At 34.7% G+C, this 23,491-nt stretch overlaps 1 long non-coding RNA gene and 1 pseudogene across 4 annotated transcripts; one reads left to right on the top strand and one right to left on the bottom strand.

Moving 5' to 3' along the window:
• Positions 1 to 1,602: 1,602 nt before the first annotated feature.
• On the top strand, positions 1,603 to 5,851 carry LOC145035573 (uncharacterized; annotated as a pseudogene).
• Positions 5,852 to 14,402: 8,551 nt separating this feature from the next.
• On the bottom strand, positions 14,403 to 16,574 carry LOC145036632 (uncharacterized). 4 transcript variants are annotated; one of them, XR_013678503.1, is made up of 4 exons: positions 16,312 to 16,574; positions 15,591 to 15,778; positions 14,862 to 14,914; positions 14,403 to 14,765 (listed from the first exon to the last, which is right to left on the bottom strand). It is a non-coding gene; the product is annotated as an uncharacterized LOC145036632 (long non-coding RNA). The 4 variants fall into 4 exon arrangements; XR_013678501.1 differs by having other exon boundaries at positions 15,591 to 15,781; positions 16,316 to 16,574; XR_013678502.1 differs by having other exon boundaries at positions 16,316 to 16,574.
• Positions 16,575 to 23,491: the final 6,917 nt, after the last annotated feature.

Raw genomic sequence — 23,491 nt, 5'->3', positions numbered from 1 at the left:
CTCTCTCTCTCTCTCTCTCTCTCCTATATAGTAATTTAACTTATTTGTTAAAAACCTAATGATTTCTATTTTTTTAAGAAAGGTTGTTTTGGTGAGATTGTATCCCTTTCTTAAATGTTACTAACATTTTATTTAAGCAGTGTAAGTATGAAATGTTTTAGACGTTTTTTTTTTATATTTAGGGCGCTGAACTCATCCACGGTGGATTTTGATAAATCCACTTAAATTACAAATGTATGACAACTACGCCCCCATTTAAATTTGTAGAGTATTTTTGTTTGGATTCGTAAGCTAATTATACCAAAAAAAAACCTTTCATGGAAAGTGTATCCCCCCCCCCCCCCCCCTTTTTTTTTTCCCCTCTTTGCTCCTTATTTGAGCCACCATTTTTTTTTTTTACATTTGACCCATCCGTTTAATAATTGTTTTTTTTTTTTTTTTGTTTTTTTTTTTTTTTCATTTTTACGCCACCGGCCCTTTTTAATAAAAAAGATTATGATTATTGTTTATCATCTCTGATACCCTTTTGATTCTAAATATCAAACTATAATATTGACGGCTATGATTATGTTTATTCCAAATATCAATATAAATATATTAATTCCTTGATTATAATTAGAGATATTATTTGGTTGGTTTAATCGACTATTAGTTTGATCTAATCGGTTTGATTGGTTTAATCAATTAACAGTGGCTTAAATAAGGAGCAAAGAGAAAAAATGACTAAAGAAGAAAAAAAAAAAGGTAAGTAATAAAATGAGGGGTGAAATGTCACAAATAAATCTGTTGGTTTAAATTAGGAGTAAAGAGAAAAAAAAAGGAAGTTATAAACTGTTCATGGAATGTTTTATGGTATAATTGGCTCACGATAATCAGCTTCCGGAAAAAATTAAAATACACTTATAATTTAAGTGAGGACATACTTGTCATGACACTTATGATTTCAGTGGATTTATCAAAATTCTCAGTGGAAGAATCAAGGCCATTTATCCTCGTATTTATCTTAATGTTATTGCATTCAAATGTTCAAGGAATGCATCAGCATCACTCATTTATTAGATTTCCTTAAAAGGCCACATCGATCCGACCCCGTCTCCATTGACATATTCACGCAATTTGGATATCACAATCGTCTAACTATTGGTATCACATTTCATCTTCTTACTCATCAATATATACTAGCAATCATACTTTCCATTCAATGTCAATGGTGGAAACCAAAGAAAAAAGTTTCACAAAACAAAAATAAATATGTCCAACTGATCATCCAGTTAAGTTATATATATTACAATATTAAATCCAACATTGACATTTTACATTACGTCTTTCTGGTAACCAACTATTTTAAATTTCTTTTGTAACATTCTTTTATTTTTCTTTTCCTTTATATAGCTAGACTGTCATGAAGAATACAATTCAAATTGTAATAAGTCCTTTGTGGAAAAGTAGGACATTCGCTTCTACATCAAACACACCCCTTCTGGAAAAATATGAAATTGCCATAAATTAGTTTTTCAAATAAAAGGAAATGAAATAAACAAGATAAAAGGGCTGCTCAAGTATAAAGTAGGATACCCAAACCCTCATTTTTTAAAACACAACATGGCAAAGAAAATAATGTCTTCTTCAAACTTACTAGCTTTCTCTCTAACTCTACTAATCATTACCGTACACCAACACCAAATTCTGCTTCTGCTTCGTTGGAATAATCTTCTTAAATGGAAAGAAAGCCTTTAAATCCCAAATAATTTGTTACTCTCTTCATGGATTCTCCTCCTTATGAATTCCAGTGCATCGATCCCATGCACTTCTTGGTTCGGAGGAGTTTGCAATGCTGATGGGAGCATTCAGAAGTTGAACCTCACGTCATCTAGATTACGAGGTGGTGGTGATTTTACATCACTAATATTATTTAAGTGTAATAGGATTAATTTGTTGATACCCAAACCCTCATTTTTAAAAGTGCACTGCTATTTAGGGATGAAGCCCCTGAACAAATGGGGTCTGGGGCCAGCATCCCCGGGAGTGGGGTCTAAGGGGCAGTATCCCTGGGAGCGGGGTCTAAGGGTCAGCAACCCCTAGCAGGATCCAATGGCAGAGTCCGTGGTTGGGTCAAGTTGTCATGTGGCTCTATTAAAAATGCATAAAAATCCGGATTATCGGTAAATGCACCCGTTTTTGTGATCCATATTCTAGACCCGGATTTAAGTTGGTTTATGATTGTTTTTGGACAGTTTTAGGACATAAAACTGTCATGTAACAGTTTTAAGACCGGAAGTTTTTCTTGTTATATGATCATTTTAGAAATCAGTTTTGGTACTCTTCTTCTTCATAACATCTTTAACATTATCTCTTCTATTTCTTTGATTTTCTGAGTCTTATCTGATTAAAGATTGAGAGTACCACCCAAATACTTGAATATGAAAATGTTATACACAATTCTCAGGATTTCCAAGTGTTTTACCCCTCTTTTCTAACACGAGGTACACTTCAACAAATTTCATTCTTTTTCCTACAAAATCTTACACATTTTGATCTCACTGTAAACAAGTTCTTTGGCCCTATCCTACATCCGACTCCTGTCCAAACTGGTCTATCTTGATTTTTCAGAGAATAAGTTTTCTGGTGAAATCCCACCTGAAATAGGAAGCATGATCACACTTGAGTTCCTAGACATATCCTCAAACAATATATCAAGGTCAATTCTTCCTTCAGTATTGGGTGCTTTGACATCTTTGTTTGTCCTTTCTTTGTACCAAAATCAACTCTCAGGTGCCATTCCTATTGAACTTGGGAATTTGAAATCTCTCACTTTTCTTGAGGTGAGCATGAATCAGCTTAGTGGCACCATTCCTTCATCACTAGCAAACTTGAGCAACCTACAACATTTGTACCTTGATGAGAACAATTTATCTGGTACCATTCCTATTGAACTTGGGAATTTAAAATCTCTCACTTTTCTTCGGGTGAGCAAGAATCAAGTAAGTGGCAACATTCCTTCATCACTAGCAAACCTGAGCAACCAATATCGTTTGAATCTGGCTCATAATAAGTTATCTCTGGTCCCATTCCTATTGATCTTGGGAAATTGAAGTCTCTCACTAGGCTTCTGGTAAGCAACAATACACTTAGTGATTCTATTCCTTCATCAATTGCAAAGCTGAGCAACCTACAATTTCTGTTCCTCGATCAGAATAAATTATCTGGTCCAATTCCTATTGAACTTGGGAATTTGAAGGCTCTCACTAATTTCCATGTGAGCCAAAATCTACTAAGTGGTTCGATTCCTTCCTCGCTAGAAAACCTCAGTAACCTACAGTGTATGTACCTATAAAAGAATAATTTTTCTGGTCTCATTCCTAATGAACTTGGGAATTTGATGTTAGTGAATGTACATGTAGCACATCTTGTATGCAGCCCACATAGTTTGTATATAGTCCATATATTAGCCTTATTGTAATCATGTATATATACCTTGTATCTCTCGTTATATGCAGATAATAAGATTTATTTGGTGATCATCCTCAAAATGATATCACAGCCTACCTTCCCTAATTCCTCTCCATAATTATCTCCATTCCTTTTCTTTTCAATTTAAAACAGGCGGCTACCCTAGCATCCATTGCATCTCTGCCGACCACCCTATTCTTCATCTTTTTCATTCACGATGACGCCTCCTATACCACCACCTCATAAAGTTTTTAGCATCAACAATATCAATCTCACATACCTTTGATTCTCGATCTTGAAAGGCTCAATTACGACTCTTGGCGCCATCTTTTCTCCACCTTCTGTGAAGCTTACTATGCTTGTGATCATATCAACAACACTAATGGCGAAACCACTCCGGCTCCTACCACACATGAATGGAAGAAGGTGGATGCCGTTGTTCAAATGTGGATTTTCTCGGTTCTTTCTTAACCACTTCTCGACATGGTTCTTGTTCCCGAAGCAAATTTGAAGTCTCTCACTGTAGTAAGTAACAATCAACTTAGTGGTTCTATTCCTTTATCTCTAGCAAACCTGAGTAACCTACAGCTTCTGTACCTAGATGTGAATAAATTATCTGGTCCAATTCCTACTGGACTTGGGAATTTGAACTCTCTTACTGATCTTGACGCTAGCCAGAATAAGCTTAGTGGCAGCATACCATCAGAGTTAAAAAATTCAACTCAATTAAGGAGGCTTGATCTTTCTTCCAATCAGTTGGTAGGTGAAATCCCTGTGGAATATGGGAAGATGAAAAGTATGCTGAATTTGTACTTGTATAATAGCCAACTTTCAGGCACTACACTTCTGGAGCTTGCATCATTCCATGAACTCCTTGTACTAGATCTATCAACAAACAGATTGAATGGGTTGATACCCAGAAGTATTGGTCAATGGGCACAAATCAATTACCTGAATCTTAGTAATAACAAGCTCGGTGGAAAAATCCCGTCCGAGATTGGTAAATTAGTTCATCTTGAGAAACTTGATTTATCTCGGAATTTGTTCACACAAGAGATACCATCTGAAGTTCAAACTTTACAAACTTTGCAGAAATTGGATCTTTCCCACAATATGCTATCTGGTTCTATTCCTAATGCTTTTACAAATTTGCATTATGGAATTGATATTGACCTGTCTTACAATGGGCAATCCATGTTTGTGTGGAAATGTTACGGGAATGAAACTTTGTACAAGTCAAATTATGAAGAAGAAAAATGATCCCTTTCGTCACAAGCTCATCCTTGTAATTATGCTCCCCCTTATAGGGGTAGTTTTACTTGGTTTATTCACGTATAGATTCATTGCTTATCGACAACAATGTAAAAAGTCTCCACGTAAACCATTGGAAGAAGAAAGTGGTGATTATTTCCATATTACAAGTTTTGATGGTAAAGTAGGGTATGATGATATCTTGAAGGCAACAAATGATTTCAATGAAGTGTACTGTTTAGGGACAGGAGGATATGGTATTGTTTACAAGGCTAAGCTACAACCTGACAATGTGGTTGCTGTCAAGAAACTTCATTCATCATCATGTTGATCATAGTGGTTTCCTTAATGAAGTACGGGCATTAACAAATATAAGGCACCGAAACATAGTGAAACTCTATGGATATTGCTCCCATGCCCGCAACTCGATTTTGATTTATGGATACCTTGAAAAGGGAAGCCTTGGATCAATCTTAAGAAGCGATGTCTTGGCAAAAGAATTGGATTTGTTGAAAAGAGTAACTATTGTAAAGGGCGTTGCTAATGGTTTGGTTTATATGCATCACGATTGCACACCTCCTATAATTCATAGAGACATTTCCATATCCAACATCCTTCTCGATTCTGATTATGAGGCACGCATTTCTGATTTTGGCACATCCAAGCTTTTAAAGCTAGACTCATCAAAATGGACCACAGTAGCAGGAACCTATGGTTATATCACTCCAGGTAACAAAATCTTGTGATTGTAGTGCTACATCTTCTTAAGTTTCACGATGTACATAAATATGTATCTACGTTAGAATCATGTGAGGTTGATATAGCTTTTTTTTTTTTTCTTATGTTTCTTTGGATGTAGAGCTTTCTTATATGATGGTGGGAAATGAGAAATGTGATGTGTATAGCTTTGGAGTTGTTGCACTAGAAGTGGTCATGGGAAAGCATCCTGGAGAACTCATAACATCAATATTAACATTATCAGATGATCATCTGGTGTTAGGAAATGTGGAAGACAGTCGGATACCGCCTCCCTCATCCCAAGTTGTGAAAGAAGTTATGTCAGTATTGAGTCTCAAGAGCATGTTTGAACTCCAATCCACTTGAAAGACCAACGAAGCACCTAGTTTCAAATCTGTTGATGAAGGCCTAATATAGTGTACTTTCAATGTCTTTATTTTTCTGTAGTTTCCTAGGATTCACCCTATGATATTTATGAAATTAGATGCCTTCTTGTTAAGATACTACAGATATGTTTTCTTATATCCGCATTTGAAAGCTTTCTTGTGAAGATACTTGTTAGATACTACTACCGATATGTTTTCTTGCATCAGCATTTAAATGGTTTCTTCTTAAGATACTACTGATACGTTTTCTTATATCAGCATTTATATTCCTTCTTGTTAAGATACTCTGGATATGTTTTGTTATGTATTACGTGGTAGATAAATAAGTCAATGAAAATTGCAATCCTTCTAGAAATTTAGCTACACAAGTTTCTCTTGTACAACGGATTTCCATTAGCTATCTTTACAGGTGAAATTTAGCAACTTTTTCCATCACTTGGATTTCCAATACATGTAAAAAGTAGCAAAATAACATTGGTAAATTAATTTTATACAACAAAAAAATTATTATTCATTTTATGTCAAATAAATACAAATTCAAATACATATTTCAATAGGGTTTTGCAAAACGTATACAGAAGGTTTCAATTACAATTCCTCTTAACTCTTGATACAAGCTTCTTATGAATTACATGTTGAAGAATCTTAACACTAACATAAGAAGACCGTATTGTATTACTGTATAAAAAAAAAGAACGTTTAAGTGTTTAACTACTGTATGTTCTTTAAACTGATAATATGTATTCTCGACTCTGCTGCTTTCCCTTGCTGTGATTTTATTTTCAGTTTATGTGGTTGAGTGTTACTAATTCATATATTTTATGTATTCTCAACACAAGATTTTTTTTAAGAATGTTGTAGTGTTACATATTCAGTTAAATCTTCTGTATCTTGTAATAACCCAAGCCAATCATACGGTAATTTTTTCCCCATGACCTAATCTTACACTCTAGGTTGTCCATTTAGTATCTGCCTATAAAAAGGGAAGATGAAAATTAGCCAAATGAAAATTTTATCACAACACGCATATTAATGATCTAATACAGGGAAAATAAAGAGTTTCAAGCATGAAAGAGACTTTAAATCCCTTAAGTACATTATGCATGTGGTTGATAAAGCAATGATAAAGGCTTATTTCTATGAAAATCAAACACTGGCAAATGTTATGTTCTCAGTTTATACAAAAGAGTTGAAACAATTTGCAATTGACCTAATCGCGAAAATAGCAATCTGGTGAGAGTTTGGCAAAACAACTAAAGTAAATATTTGAGTACAAGGCTGAAATAAGAAAGCCGATACATATGATTTGGGATTAATGTAACTAATCTAAAAAGGATATTTGTAGAAAATTCTCATGATTTTGAGAAAATTACCGATTAAGTTTCAAACTTTTTTTTTATATATAAAAACCCAAGAAACTAACAAATTTCTTTATTTTAGCATTTTTTGACCTGTTCATGTCATTGGACCACATCGTCAATTACATCGTTAGTTTTTCCAAAATAATGAGACATTTTTATAAATTTTCTAAAAGTTTGTATATAATGTATAAAAGTATTTTTATGTATTCACAATGTATTTTTAAGTATTTTTACATATTTATAAGTTTCTTTAAAGTTTTTTTTTTCATTTTTATATATATTTTTACATATTTTATGTATTTCAAATGTATAAATGTATTTTTTATGTATTTATATAAAATTCTAAGTATTTCTACGTACTTTTATGTATTTTGGAATGATTTTCATGTAATTATCTACTTTTTAAAGTTTTTTATATAGTTTTTTTTACATATTTTTATGTATTTTAAATATATAAACGTGGTTTTTATAAATTTATATGTATTTTTTTTTAAGTATTGTTAAGTATTTTGGTATTTTTTTTTACGTATTTATGAATTTTTTTTACTTAATGGTATTATTGGATGACAATCAATTTGATTCTCATTTCATACCGAAAACATACAATACAAGGTAATATATAGAGTATATACAGGCTGTTGGGCCGATTACAATAAAACTAATATTGGGTTAATATACACACGTATACAATATATACTAACATCCCCCCGCAGTTTGATCTGGAGGGAAATGACGGACGTTTAAACTGGAGCAAAAATCTATGAATAAGTTGGTGGGTAGACTTTGGTGAAGATATCGACATAATGGGTAGACCTTTGTTGAAGATATGGGCAAGAGCTACTTTGTCGCGAACAAAGTGAATGTCGATTTCGAGATGTTTCGTTCTTTGGTGTTGAACTGGTTTGATTGACATGTAGACCGCACTGACGTTGTCATAATATACAATGGTTGCTTGTAGCATAGGACAATGGAGTTCAAGAACAAGGTTCCGAAGCCAGGAGATTTCAACAATGGTATTGGCAACACCACGGTACTCAGCCTCAGCTAGCGCTAGATCTAGAAATGGTGCCTTGTCTTTTGGAGGACCAAGAAATGAGGTTGTCTCCAAGAAATACACAGTATCCTGCAGTGGAGCGTCTGGTTGCACGGCATCCCCTAGTGCGCGTCAGAGTATGCTACGAGAGATGAAGTGGGGGAGACGTATAGTTGGAGCCCATAGTCAAGAGTTCCTCGCACATAGCGAAGAATCTGTTTGAGAGCGTGAAGATGAGGCTCGCGGGGATCATGCATGTATAAGAAAATTTGTTGAAGTGTGAAAGCAATGTCTGGTGAAAGTGACATACTGAAGGGCACCTGCTACACTGCGAAATAAAGTGGGGTCAGCTACCGGTGTGTCGGATGCGTCTAGTTTGTGGAGTGGTTTAGTTGGAGTCCGACATGGGTTACAATTTCTCATGTTGGCTTTGTCTAAAATCTCACAGACATACTTCTGTTGAGAGAGGAAAAGACCTGTGGAAGATCAGACAGCAGAGATACCCAAAAAATAGTTAAGTGGTCCAAGATCGGTCATGAAAAACTCACTGCTATGTTTGGCAATAATTTACTGTAAGAGAGATGTAGAAGAAGCTGTCAATATGATGTCGTCAACATAAAGTAATAAATATGCGGTTGCACCAACTGAGTGAAGAATGAATAATAACGGGTCCGACGGTGGTGAAAACCAACGGATGTGGCATGATGGGTGTGACAACCCGTAATTTTAATCTTGTACAATTAATCAATTCAATCAATATTCAACTTGTTTTGTCTATTTCTAGTGCTATTCAAAGGGTCATTTAAGTGTTCTAAGCTTGTATATATAACCGAGGTTGAGTATAGGAATGAGTCGGAGTGTTGAATAGTGAGAAAATTGGGCCATACACACCTCTTGGAGGAGTGTACGACCGTACAGACGGGTGTGCGGCCGCACACCCACTCCCTTGGCAGCACACTCACTTTTGACAGCACTCACATTCCTATATAAAGGGTAGCCCCTTCCTTTCATTCCTTTAGCACCTTGGCAGCACACAACATCATTTCCTCTCAAGTTTCTCCAACTTTGAACCTTCCAAAGCTTAAAAAACGTGAGTAATCCATCCCATGACTTGTTGTGCATGAAGAACCTCTTGATCTAGACCTTGAATCATGAAAGTACCAACATGTTCTTCATCTCGTTGAAGGAGTGCGACCACACACCCATGTGTGCGGCAGCACATTCCTGTGTGTGGCCACACACTCATGTGTGCGGCATCACACACATTTGTACGACCACACATACACACACCATAGGACCACAAACCCATTTCTAAGACCCTAAACTTGGACTACAACCAAGTATGGTCCTAGGACACTTCATGGATGCAAGTATGGACCTTGAAAACACCTCAAAGGAACCTCCCATCATGAGTGTAAGGCCGGACACCCTTTAGGCCGCACACCCATGGCAGTACACACCTTTAAAGTGGCCATACACCTCACTCATGCAATCCTTTGAGGTCCTAACACTTAGTGCAAGTAGTCCCAAGTTCTTAGAATGGTTCTTCATCACATCTAGTGGTGAAATACCATCATTAATTTGACTCCTTTATGTGTCATTACTTGTTGATTAGGATCAAATCGTGTTCAAGGCTTCACTTGAACATCCCACATTCTATATTGATCCTTCATTCAAATCACCCGAGGTGAGTTCTTACCCCTACATTTTTTCGTATTATTAATGTTTTCAGCGGGGGGGGGGGGGGGGGGGGGGGGGGATACAAGCTAAACATAAATGTTTTCAAAACTCATGAAATTCTCATACTTTAACCCTTTGTACTATGTTGAGCACAAGGGTCATTTTTCACTAAAATTGCATAGTTTTTCCGGATCTGCTATTCATTACGTTATACATGCAAACTATAATCGGTATGGTTTGGATTTTTTTCTAAACATAACAAGTATAGAAAATTTCACTAGTAAATGTATTCACTAAGACAAAAATAGTTTACAGTTTGCATCACTACTTTATCACGTTTTCATAACTGTAATTATCACTACAAACGGTATGCATTTAGATTTTCACTACGGTAGAACACTACTACACTACATGTAAACTAGATTGTACGATACTGTGAGGCGCTACTTCACTACTGTACCCTTAGGTGTACAGGGATAAATCCTATCATAGTATAACCAGAGTCTCCTGGAGGGAGAGCGTGAGATTTGTGAATAGATATATTCGAGACTGACAATCCCACACCCCAACTGCTAGCTACAGTTAGGCAGACATGCCTAGGGTGACAAATGTCATTTAACTCGATGCCTGAAGAACATTGGAAAGGTCTCTAATCATATCAAGTATGGTTATACGACTCACATTATGTATAAATTATCTTTAGTTTACAATCCGACACTCTTCAATAGTTTTATTCATTCTAAATAGAACCACTACACACTACCACTGGAGAACTTTCAGAGTTTTCAAATAGAACAGAACATACAATGGTTTCACGTACGAAATACTTATATATCATGATTAGCATTAGCTAGTCACATGAAGTATTAGTTTCGCATACCACTACGGTTTTCAGTAAGAAACATTCACGTTTTCATATAGAATTTAGAACACTACATTTTCACTAAAGAAAATATCGGATTTTCTTAAAACTATACAAAACACTTTTACAAGCTCATCAACAAGTTTTCATTACAAACTACCGCTTATGAAATCACCAACTTTACGTTGATATTTTCAAACTGCTTGTATTCTCAGGAAATCAGTAGACAGGTACCCGTTGGATTTTTTTAGAAGCTGGAGCAATAAGAGTCTCATGTGTATATTTTATATATACTCTCTGATGTAATTCAAACAAGTTTTCAAACGGATGTAAACCTTTTCATATATGTATACACTGTGATGGTTGTGTTGCTATGGTTGTTATTATACATTGGTTTTGATGCTATACATGATGTCCTCCGCCCCAGAACATTTCAGCCATTCTGGTTTTGGGGTGTGACAGATTGGTATCAGAGCCCTTGTTTATAGCGAACTAGTATACCGAATCTTACATGGTATACAACTATAAACACTAAAGGTCCTAAGTGCTCTACACTAAAAATATACTATCAAAAATATAAGTATTTTTATAAAAGTATACGAGCATGCGTACCTAACAGAATTCGTGTCATTAGTGGAACAACACAAAAAGTATTTGGATGTTGGGACACTGCAACCTGGGCAATTATGTAATCATGTTTCGGGTAAATATAGCCTGATCAACTATATTCAATCAAAACATGACCAACATGTGCTTGGGAGTGACGGTGGTGTTACAACAGGCCTAAAACTTACCAAAAACATTCACTAGAAAATACTATAGGAGTATTTCACTAGAGCCAAATTCAGTGAGGAGATTCATTCTTAGTGTTACTACCTATCTATTTCGTAGTGATAACTTTGTTACATTAGTAAACTTTCTGTGCTTATCGCGGGGTAGAACACTATCATTATCAGGATGAGATATATATTCTTTTTATATATCTTGAGGACTTACCATCCTCTTCTTCCTGATTGTTTCTAAAGAAAGATGCCTCATCGACCAAGACCCATCAGATGAAACAAAAACACTCCGCCACCACCACCACCCCCTCAGTTCGACCCCATCATGTTTCAGACTGCAGTTACAACCGCCGTGACTGCAGCAATGGCACAAGCGAACTCTGGTGGGGCTGGAGGTGGAACCAACCCACAAAGACAAGATGGAAGTCAGGGACAACAAAAGGAATGTTCCTACAGGGACTTCATGACCGCAAAACCCAAGTCCTTCGACGGAAACGAAGGAGTCATCGCTCTGAATTAATGGTTCGAGATGATCGAATCCATCTTCGAAATTTGCACCTTTTCTGAAGCCAACAAGGTGAAGTTCGCCACCTGCACCTTCTCTGACAGAGCTTTGACCTGGTGGAATGGTCGAGTCAAAACCCTAACCCTACCAGCAGCTAATGCCATGGGTTGGGAAAGACTGAAGGAACTCATGTTGGCTGAATACTGCCCGAGGGGCGAGGTGCAAAAGTTAGAGCACAAACTTTGGAACTTGAAGATGAAGGGTTATGACATTGCTGCTTACACTGCTAAATTCTATGATCTGGCACTTCTCTGTCCGGGAATGGTCACCCCGGAAAGCAAGAAAATTGAGAGGTACTTCTGGGGGCTGACACAACCTACCAACGGAAATATCTTAGTTGCTAGACCGACTACATTTGAGAGCGCCAAGGATCTGGCACAAATTCTGATCGATAATGGGGTTGATCTAGATGAAGTGACACCTGTTTCTAAGCCACAGAAGGAAAGTGGTAGGAAGAAGAAGAAATCATGGAACAAACGCAAGAGTCAGTCTTCGCAAGAGCCCTCCAATAAACAACAAACAGTGGCAGTTCATGCTGTTACTGCTCTTGTTGCTGCCCCAGCTATTGTTCCAATGCTTATGAATCTACAGGGAGCCGTGGTATACACTAGTCAGACCATGACATAGAGGAGTTCCTATACTTGGGTAGCCTTATCATTTGGTTTTGAGGGAACCTGGTGGTCGGGCCAGGGGCGAGGCTGGGATCTCCCTAATGGTCGGGAGTGGTCGTACTCTGAGTTAGGGTGTGGTTATCGCAATCAAAAGGAACTGGAGAAGTGATGTGCACGTAAGTTGCGAGTCATGGGTTACGAGTTAAAGTGTGTCATTGGGACAAGTGGTTCTAAATCTGCATCGGGTCGGACTCTTGAGTTTAAGTTGGCTCTAGTGGTGTTCTGAGAAGGCGAAATGAGATTCCGGATTTAGTGGTGGGTTCCATCATGAGGAGTATTTTGTGTCATCTGACATCTGAGACCTAAGTGGGTTAGTTCGTTTGTATGGAAGGACCACAAGATGCATGGAACTAATGAGTAAAAGACGACAGAGGTCGAGGGTGAAATGATTGCAGTTGTAATTGTAGTATTCACTTGGGGGTAAAGCAAACTTCGTGACTTGTGTGTCACAATGGGCTGGGATAGTTATTGTGAGAAGGAAGTCAGTAAAATGTTTGGGGTATGCAATAGGTAACCTTAGGAGGGTAAGCAGTTGGGTCAGGAGTTGACCTAGTGCTCAGTGTTAAAAGGGATATTTGAGAGGGAGTTGGGTTTATGTTTGTTGTGTCAGAGGATACTGCTGAACAAGCATGATCTTTTTGTTGTGTCTGAGGATAGGGTGTTGAGAGTTCATTGTTCAGATGGGTTTTGATTGCAGTTCAGTGGATGGGTCCCTGGTGTGATGTGATCCTTTCATCTCTTTAACTATGATTTGGATTGTTCAATATATCTGGTTTAAGTGATCGGCAACCGATTTTTGGGCATTGTATTGTTTTATTTATTGCAACAAGAGAATCGGAGGGGTTGTGTCTGTTATTCAAGGAGAAATAACATGGTGATATCTTGAGAGGGTTGTCTGGCAGTGAGACAGGCCGCTAGAGTTTCCAATGTATGGAGAATCAGAAGGGGTATCGTAGCAGCAGAAAGGTACATCTTATTCTGGTTTTGGAAGTTCATGTTTGGATTCAGGTGTCCATGGGGGAAGATATCTGAGTGGTATGAGATCCTTTCAGTGGTGCTTTTCGGGTTATTGGGTTTGATCTATGTGTTGTTGAGGGGCGATTTCGAGGGCCAAATCAAATTCAAGTGGGGGAGAATTGTAACACCTGGATTTTCCGGTATATTATTGTGTATTTTAATTTTGGATATTTATGGAGAGACTAGACGAGTTGAGGGTCCAACTCGCCGAGTCGAGTCGAGTTGCTAGCGTGGACTCACTACAAATAAAATGACATTTAGTGGCACAAAAAAAATACCACTGAAAACCAAAAAAGTGCCACTAAAAACAACATTGGCAATCAGCGACACAAAAAAGAAGTGCCACTAGAAGCGCTCCCACTAAAGGCCTTTAGTGGCACTTTTTGGTTGTGTCGCTGCAGGTTTATGGCATTTGAGTGGCACTTTTTATTATGCCACTAAAACACTATTGGGTTTTAGTGACATATTTTGTTCCACTAATATAATTGCTAATACAAATACTATTTTCATACTTTTAGTGACACATTTTTTCACCACAAAAAAACTATATGTTCAAAAACTAGATCATGCATACAAAATGAATTGTTGTATAAAATAAAAGAAAAGTTACACACAATGAATTGTTCTTAGAATTTAATAATAATCAAGTATTTTAAAAAAATCATAAATTGCTACTTGTGTTTCGTTCTCTACTATGTTTCTGCTTACAACAATCAAGAAGCAATAAATAATTACATCATAATTTCATTACAATTTACAGACCTCTTCCTGCCCCTATCATGTTTGCTAAACAAGGCCTATACGTAAAGGGCAAAGATGGAGCTTTTTACACTCATTATGTGCATTCACAGCTTGTGCCATTTTTCAATATACATCTCCTTTTTTACAAGCATCACACAACATCATGATCAATGTGGGATTTGGTATAGAATCCTTCCTGTTGTCTAAAAATCCAAAATTTCTACATTCCTGTGAAAAGTTATTTGCGTATTCAAAATACAACAACAATTAGATTTACATAATCTGGATACCGAGTGGCAATTAGTGACTACATTGGGATAATACCTTTTATGCAGGAACTGCTACTTGTCTTGTGCTGCTTGTAATACCTTTTGTTGCTGTAAAAACAGATAAAAATAAAAATGGTTAATGGTGATGAAAGCCAAAATGAAGGAATAGAGCTACCATTATTTACTTTTCTATAATAGATAAAGCCACTGATAGTTTTGCACCCACAAATAAACTTGGAGAAGGTGGAATTGGACCAGTTTATAAGGTAATACTTAAATTTTATATAAAAAAACATGAAAGAAAGTCACCCTGGGGTTTGTATTGTTTTTAATACGGCTAAATGGTAAATTCCAGGGCATACTAGAAGAAGGGCAAGAAGTGGCAGTTAAGCATCTCTCCATGACTTCAAGTCAAGGACTTGATGAATTCAAAAATTAAGTCATTTACATTTCAAAACTTCAGCAACAAAATCTTGTTAGATGGAAATGAAAAGTTGTTGATCTATGAATATATGCCAAACAAAAGCTTAGAGTGATTTATATTTGGTTAGAATTACATAACTGCCATTCATCAATTCACCATTAGGAAAATCTCTGTCTGATAGAAACTATATGTTGGACACAGATAAAAGACGAAGCTCACTACTTGATTTAATCATATTACTGCAAAAATACTTTATGTTATATGATATAAATCATAATTTATTTCTAATTGCAGTTTGAACAGGAGGCTAATGAGGTCAAATTACACTCATATAAAACTATGGAGAGTCAGTTAACGTACCTGATTGACCTGATTGATCTCTTTCAGTAGAGTTGTGTTCTTTAGTAGTAGACTGGCCTCCTTCAGTAGTTTGTGGATGACCTGATTGATCTCCTTCAGTTGTAGAAAGCTTAGAACTTTGATCATTAATCTCACTATTAATACGGATATCAATTGAGGTGATGCATAACCTATTATGCCTACCCATCCTGCTATAAAACCACAACAAATAAGTACATGTTATATCCATATATATAAAAGTTGCAGCAAATTCAAGGAAAGAGACAAGGAGGCCACCAAAACCAGTGAAGAAAATATGATATATAGCTCCTTAGTCCTTACAGATATATAAAAGTTGAAAATGGAGCGTTATTTAAGAAATCAGAGATCCTTATTGATTTCAGTTCTCCATATGAGGATGTTCTATTTTTCTACATATTTTTATGATTAATCCATGTTATAATCTTTATATGGTTAAGGTGTTATCTGATCTTATGGTAGAACGTAAATCTTATATTAAACCAGATTGATTAATTTCATCTATTTCAATTCTTCACATTACACATAAATCTAATAAATATTACAACATGATAACGATTGATTCAACAGCTAAGCATTTCAAAGTACATTAATCGGTATCAAATTTTTCACAATATTAATCCATGACATAAGACTAAATCGTTCTAATAGAATACATTAAGAGTAGGAGTAGAAAGTTAGCAGCAGAAATTGAAAACTTAACTTACTATACAAGAGCTGGACTAAGGAGATGACGATGTTGTTAAAAAATACAGCACCGGCGATGGCGTAAGGAGATGACAACCTGGAGTGCGGGAGTGTGATTGTGCGGTGGCGTGATTGTGTAGTGGCGACGAACTAGAAGGCGGTGGCAACGATCTGGACGATGGTGTCGTGATGGTGCAGCGATGACGATGGGAAGATGGTGATCATACGCTTAAATACTCGTTATCACCATGAGTGGGTTTAGGTCTGGACTATTTGGGGCAAATTATAAATATACATACTTTTGTTTGTGAGTTACAGGTACTGTAGCTAATAGTATGACTTTTATTGCACATTGTACAACCATCATCTTGGTGCTATCACCTGATTGAATTCATAGTTACAGAAATGACCCTTATATTCTTCTTCCTTATTCCTAAATCATTGAATTTATAAAATAATTTCTATACTTTTTTCCTTTTTGCCAGTGTTGTAAAGGTTTGGCTAACGTCTTGCACCTCATTTTCCAACATGATTTGTTTTGTTGGAGAATAAATTAATCCAAATTATAATTATGCCCAGTATTTTTATAAATTATTCAAAAAAACATTTAACTTACAAAGATAACCCCTACACTCTTATTAACTTGATAAATTATCTTATCCTAATTTTTTTTAAAAACTTTTAGTGTTTTTAGATCCATTATCATGTGCCATTTTTCTATTTCTAATAAGAAATTTGTTGATTATGTCAAAAAATATTGGATTAAAATGTCCGATGCAACGTGCATAAAATATGTCACTATAAACATACTATAGTGCCATTAAATCCATTAAACTTTATAGTGGTACATAAAATATGTCACTATAAACATGCTATAGTGGCATATCACACATATGCCATTAAAAATGTGTGCCACTAAATGACATTTAGTTTGTAGTGACTTAATGAGTTGACTCGATGAGTTAGAGAACCAACTCGTCGAGTAGGTACTGGGTAGAGAATCCCTAATTTCCTGGGGTTGTATATAAGGGAACTTATTCCCCTATTTACGCCTCACTAGTTACCCTACACCCCTGAGAGCAAACCCTAATCGCCATTAGAGCTAGAGAGTGAGTGACGAGCTAATTTGAGTGGTTTTGTGCATCCTTTGAAGGAGTTTTGGAGAGCTTGGTGTGTTTGATCAAGGAGGGGCTGTAGATCCAGATTTCTTCAGTGGTTATTCTCAGTGCAAAGGTAAAAAGCTCCAATCTTAACCTTTCCTTTCTGAGATCTTAGTTTATGGAGATTTTGAGGGCTTTCTCCTATGTATGCTTAGAAATGAGTTATTTATGGACTGTAGAAGGACTTGAGAGACCAAAGATCCAAGTTTTATTGAGCTAGAGTCTAGCTTCTGTGCTTCTAACCCTCGTTGGAGTTTGTATTGGCATTTTGAGTCTATTATGTCATGCATGAACGTAAAGGTCGAGACTTTATGCGACTTTTGTGCCTTTAAGGACTGGATCTAGAGTCTAGTGTGGTAGAGCTGACCTTGGACGCCTGAATGAGAAATCAAGTTAAGTGAACTCGTCGAGTCCATGAGTTAACTCGACGAGTCAGTTAGGGTTTGTCCCAATGTTCAGCTATGCGATAACTCGGTGAGTTGGGAGTCAACTCGATGAGCTGAGTCAACCTCCACGAGACTGTTGAGGAAAGCGGGGGGGGGGGGGGGGGGGGACTCGATTAGTCACATGGGTGTACATGGCAATTCAGATCAAACATGGACTGTTGACTCGAGTTTGACTTTTGTTGACTTTTGAGATTTTGATCAAAATGAGTAATGGAGATCATGGAGGTCTAGAATGGTCTTTTACCCATCCCAAGAGTTAGAGAGGGGCTAGTATGATTTTATTTAGAGTTGCGATTTTAAATAGAGATAATTATCATATGTGTTAGGCGGAGGCTAGATTGGTGATTCGTGTACGAGGTGTAATTGCTTGCTTGCTTCGAGGTGAGTCTTCTCACTATACCTTACCTAGATTGGTAATTACGTGTAACCAGAGGGTCTTATGTGCTTACTTGAGTTATGCTTTTTTTTCTATATGATATATATGCTATATTATGTGATACTGAGACCGGACCAGAGGGTCCAACGAGGTGTGAGACCAGAGGGTCCTCACTAAGACCGGACTAGAGGGTCCAATGAGCCTCGGGATTGGAGGGTCCTACTGAGATACATCGACCGGGGGGTCTTACGGAGATATAGCCTCGAGTTGCTAATGCGTTGTATTTGGTATTTTGGGGAACTCACTAAGCTTCATGCTTACTGTGTTATGTGTTATGTTTTTCAAGTTTTCTCAGGAACGTGGGAAGGCGTCGACTTGATTGTACACACCAGTTAAAGAGCTACGAGGATCCTGGATTTTAATTAAACAATCATGGAGTTGCGATTTGTAAATTAACTAAATGAGTTTTTTGTGAAATGTGATATGAGAATTATGCGATTTAAAAATGAAAAATTTGTTTAAAAATTTACGGTGTTACAAATTCTGAACATTGTTTTGTTTTGTGATTCTTCCCAAACATCTATATGAATGGTATCTTGAGAAATTTCAATGTCATCATCTCCTAGAACTCCAATATAATTTATAAAGTTCACAACTAGAGTCTCACACATGTCATCTGAATCATCCTCAACATTTCTTTGTGATTCACTTACACTATCGTCACTATCACATAAGTTGGGTTCATCAAACCTAAAGTCATCATCTACCTGAAATATATCATCATTCGGAAAAAAGAAATGATAGATTTGAGGAATTGGCCACTTGTAACTATATCTCGTTGTGGTACATCAAAATTACAAAGGGGATCTACAAAACCAATATTTATAGACAGTCTTGTTTATTCATGAGATGTTTTTTTAATTCCAACAATAACTTTCCCACAATAATTTTCGTCATTCTCACCCAAATATAATACATCACGTCAACTTGAATCATTTATGAGTCGTGAAATATTATATATGCCACCAAATTGATAGAGGCAAATGAAAGATGAATGAACTTATAATGAGGAAATAATGATGAAATTTTTTAAAGAAAGTATGAAATGAATCTCCATCTAATAAGTTGAAATTATAATGTAAAAATGGTGAAAGATTTTACAATACGATGTGACAATTCATATAATCATTTTTTTGGTTATTGAGATATATAGTAAACATAACTTTTGCTTTTGTTTTTAGAGACATATCATCTAACTTTCTTTTGAAATTACAAATCAAATTTGATTTATTAAGATATTATTTTAAATTGGTATAAAAATATTATTATATGGTTTATAATATGATATATTAATCTTTATATTTACAATAAGATATTATTATAGTTCATATACTAGTTAAGGATAAGAAAAAAAAAATAAAGAAATAAACAATTTAACTAAAAATATTTATATAATTTCTAAGTGTTAAAATTAAAAAATAATTATATATTTCATAGATTTTTAAAAGGAATATATACATTAAAGTTCCAATATTTTCATCGATTTGATAAAAAAGTTTTAAATTTTTTTTTATAGTAAAATCCAAATTACTGAGAGTTCGACACTTTTATCCTTTTTTCCGGTTAACCTATAATTAGGATTTTTTTTTTGTCAAAAAAAGAAAGTTTAGAACTTTCTTGTCAAATCGTCCAATTAGGACTTTACTGTCACAAAAATAAAGTTTATGATTTTCTTATCAAATCGTTGAAAATATTGAGACTTTAGTGTATATATCATTTTTTTTTGTTAGAAAAGACTTGTAAAACTTTCTTTTTTCTCCATTTTTGGACTGCAAAAACCAACACAGCCACAAACAACACATGCCTAGTCAAAAGGGTGTGAATGTGGGTACAGATTATACAAATACAAACAACACATACCTAGTCAAAAGGGTGTCAATGTGGAGAAGGGAAAGAAGGGCAATTTGGTTTTTTTTGTTTCTTATTTCTCCATTTTTGGGATTGCAAAAAGCCAACACAACCCTGATTCTTTCTTTCTTTCTTGATTATCTCAATTTTTTTAATGTCGGTTTGTTGAGATTAAAAAACAATTTAACAAGAAGCAAACGTTAATGATTTCAATAGGATCTAGCTGATTAGAGAATGTTTCAATAACTCTTATGCCTAAAGACTATCATACCATTAAATTTCTAACAAAAAATGATATATACACTAAAGTTCCAATATTTTCAACGATTTGACAAAAAAATTCTAAACTTTATTTTTTTGACAGTAAGGTCCTAATTTAGGATTTGACAAAAAACTCATAAACTTTATTTTTTTGACAAAAAAAAAATCCTAATTACTAGCTAATCGGAGAAAAGAGTAAAAGTTTCAAAAATTACCGGTAATTTGGATACTGTTAAAAAAATAATGTTTAAAACTTTTTTATCAAATTGATGAAAATATTAGGACTTTAATATATATATATATATATATATATATATATATATATATATATATATATATATATATATATATATATATATATATATATATATATATATATATACACCACCATTTCGCTTTTTAAAATGCCATATTTAAAAAAGTTCCCCTACTTTTAAAACAAACCATTAAAACTGCCCCTACTTTTCAAACAATATTTTTAAGATACTCTAATCAAAATATATATATATATATATATATATATATATATATATATATATATATATATATATATATATATACCCATAAGGGTATATAAGCTTAGGTACCCAAACTCACCATACTACATCGTTTTGTATCATACATAGACATTGTAATTGTCCAATGTTCTTATAATTCAACTTCTAACTTGAATTATTTCAAAGATTTTTATAAATTTCATATTTATCTTCCTCTTACATAATTGTCATTTTCAACAATAATATATATAGCCTAGGAAGTGTTCGACAAAAAGGTGTGATGTAAAAGGAAGATAATAGTGAAAATTTAAAAATACTAAATATAAATCAAGTTAATGATTGAAGTTTAACAATATTATAATGAATATATCAAACAAAACGACGTATTATTATGACTTTGAGTACCTAAACTGATATACCCTTAAGGGTATATTCACTTTTCCCATATATATATATATATATATATATATATATATATATATATATATATATATATATATATATATATATATATATATATATATATATATAGAGTCAAGATCAAATAAGAAGGAAATTTTTGGTAGGAAGGTAAGAAGTTTTTTTTCTACATATTTTTTTCACGAACAAACAAAATGAATCATTAGATGATTCATTTGTAAGATGATTCACAAGAAAAAAATCTCAAAAAAACATCTCGATGATTCATTTATACAATGATTTTGTTGTTATTCACTAAAATTATCATAAAAATGAATTTTTTCTTAATTTACTTAAAAATGAATCATAAAAATGTTTTTTTGGGAATTTTTTCTTGTGAATCATCTTACAAATGAATCATTTAGTGATTCATTTATTTTGTTCGTCAAAAAAATATGTAAAAAGAAAAACTTCTTACCTTCCTACCAAAAAAAATTTCTTACCGGATCTATATCCTATATATATATATATATATATATATATATATATATATATATATATATATATATATATATATATATATATATATATATATATATATATATATATATATATATATATATAAAGCCTTATTTGTTCCTTTGCAACAATGTCAATTCTTACAAGACTTCTTCCAACGATTACGACAAGACAAAGAATACGAGAATGAGCAATTGTTTCAGATTGCTCTGAAATTGGCGTAATGATTAGATCTCAAGAAAAAGAAAATGTTGACTTGACTGAAGAAACAGTCGAATAGTTGGTGTGCAAAACAAATTTACAGGAAAAACTTGGTCAATCATGTGAAGATAAGGACAGTAAAATGTACAGAATATCCAGCATCATCAACGATGGTATGTACTAAAATAGACACTGAATACCATGAAACAAGAAAATTATTTTAGCAAAAAAATGGTAAAAAAAGAATTAATCATGATAGCAGCTGTGTGTTTCTCTTATGGCGTTTCAGACATTGTCTTGACTTGTTCTACCCTTTCAATATTTTCAGTAGTAAAAACAGTCAAATATGAACAACTAATTTATTTTTTACCAAGGAATTTTGTTGTTGCACTACATTTATTAATTATAAATTCTTTTGTAGGACGTTCCCATCCCATCCCCACTGACCCATGACACAATGTGAACATTCGTTTTTTTTTCTTCCTGGATTGTAATATGGAATATAATTCAAAGTGTAATACATTTCTTGGTGGAAAATATGACACTGACATAAAAGACACGCTGTATGATAAATATGACATTGACCAAGATTTTTTTTGTTGAAAATAGAGAAATAAAAAACAGAAAATGGTTGTTCAAGTATAAATTAAAGGGACACAAACCATCATTTTTCAAAACATGACACACCAAAGCAAGATAATGTTGTCTTCAAACTTGTTACTCTTCTCTCTAGCTATATTAATCATTACACTCCTCCGAATACCAAATATTGCTTATGCATCTTTGGAGGAAACCAATGCTTTACTTGAATGGAAATCAAGCCTTCAAATCCCCAGAAACTCCTTGCTCTCTTCATGGATTCCCCTCCCTATGAATTCCAGTGCATCAGTTCAATGCACTTCTAGGTTTGGAGTAGTTTGCAATGCTGATTGGAGCATTCACAGGTTGAACCTCAGTTCATCTGGATTTAAAGGTACACTCCACCAATTTGCATTCTCTTTCTTACGAAATCTTACACATTTTGATCTCAGTGTTAACAACTTCCACTACTAGAAACTTGAGTTTCAGCTACGGATTTAGAGAGGGATTAAATCTGTAGTAAATTTTAGGCTTATAGAGAGGGAATTACGAGAGATATGCGATGGTTTAAACAATTATTTTATTTATTCAACATTTAGCATATTAGAGAATGTTTAGCGAGGGATCAACTACAGATCTCACAAGTATTTATCGACGGACTCTTATCCCTACGTAATTGGTGGAAAACGAAGGCATTTGGCGAGGGTTCAACGACGGAAAAAAAAGATCGACTTTTTGGCCATCCGGTACGTGTTTAGCGAGAGAATACCGACAGAGCATATGCACGCTATGTTTTTAACATTGACGATCTCTCGCTGAAATTGACGCTCCAATTCCAAACTTCGTGTAA

The sequence above is a fragment of the Lactuca saligna genome, chromosome 3, assembly GCF_052625555.1.
Source record: "Lactuca saligna cultivar CGN05327 chromosome 3, ASM5262555v1, whole genome shotgun sequence".
NCBI classification, from domain to species: Eukaryota; Viridiplantae; Streptophyta; class Magnoliopsida; order Asterales; family Asteraceae; genus Lactuca; species Lactuca saligna.
This window is presented reverse-complemented; position numbering and strand designations above follow the sequence as displayed.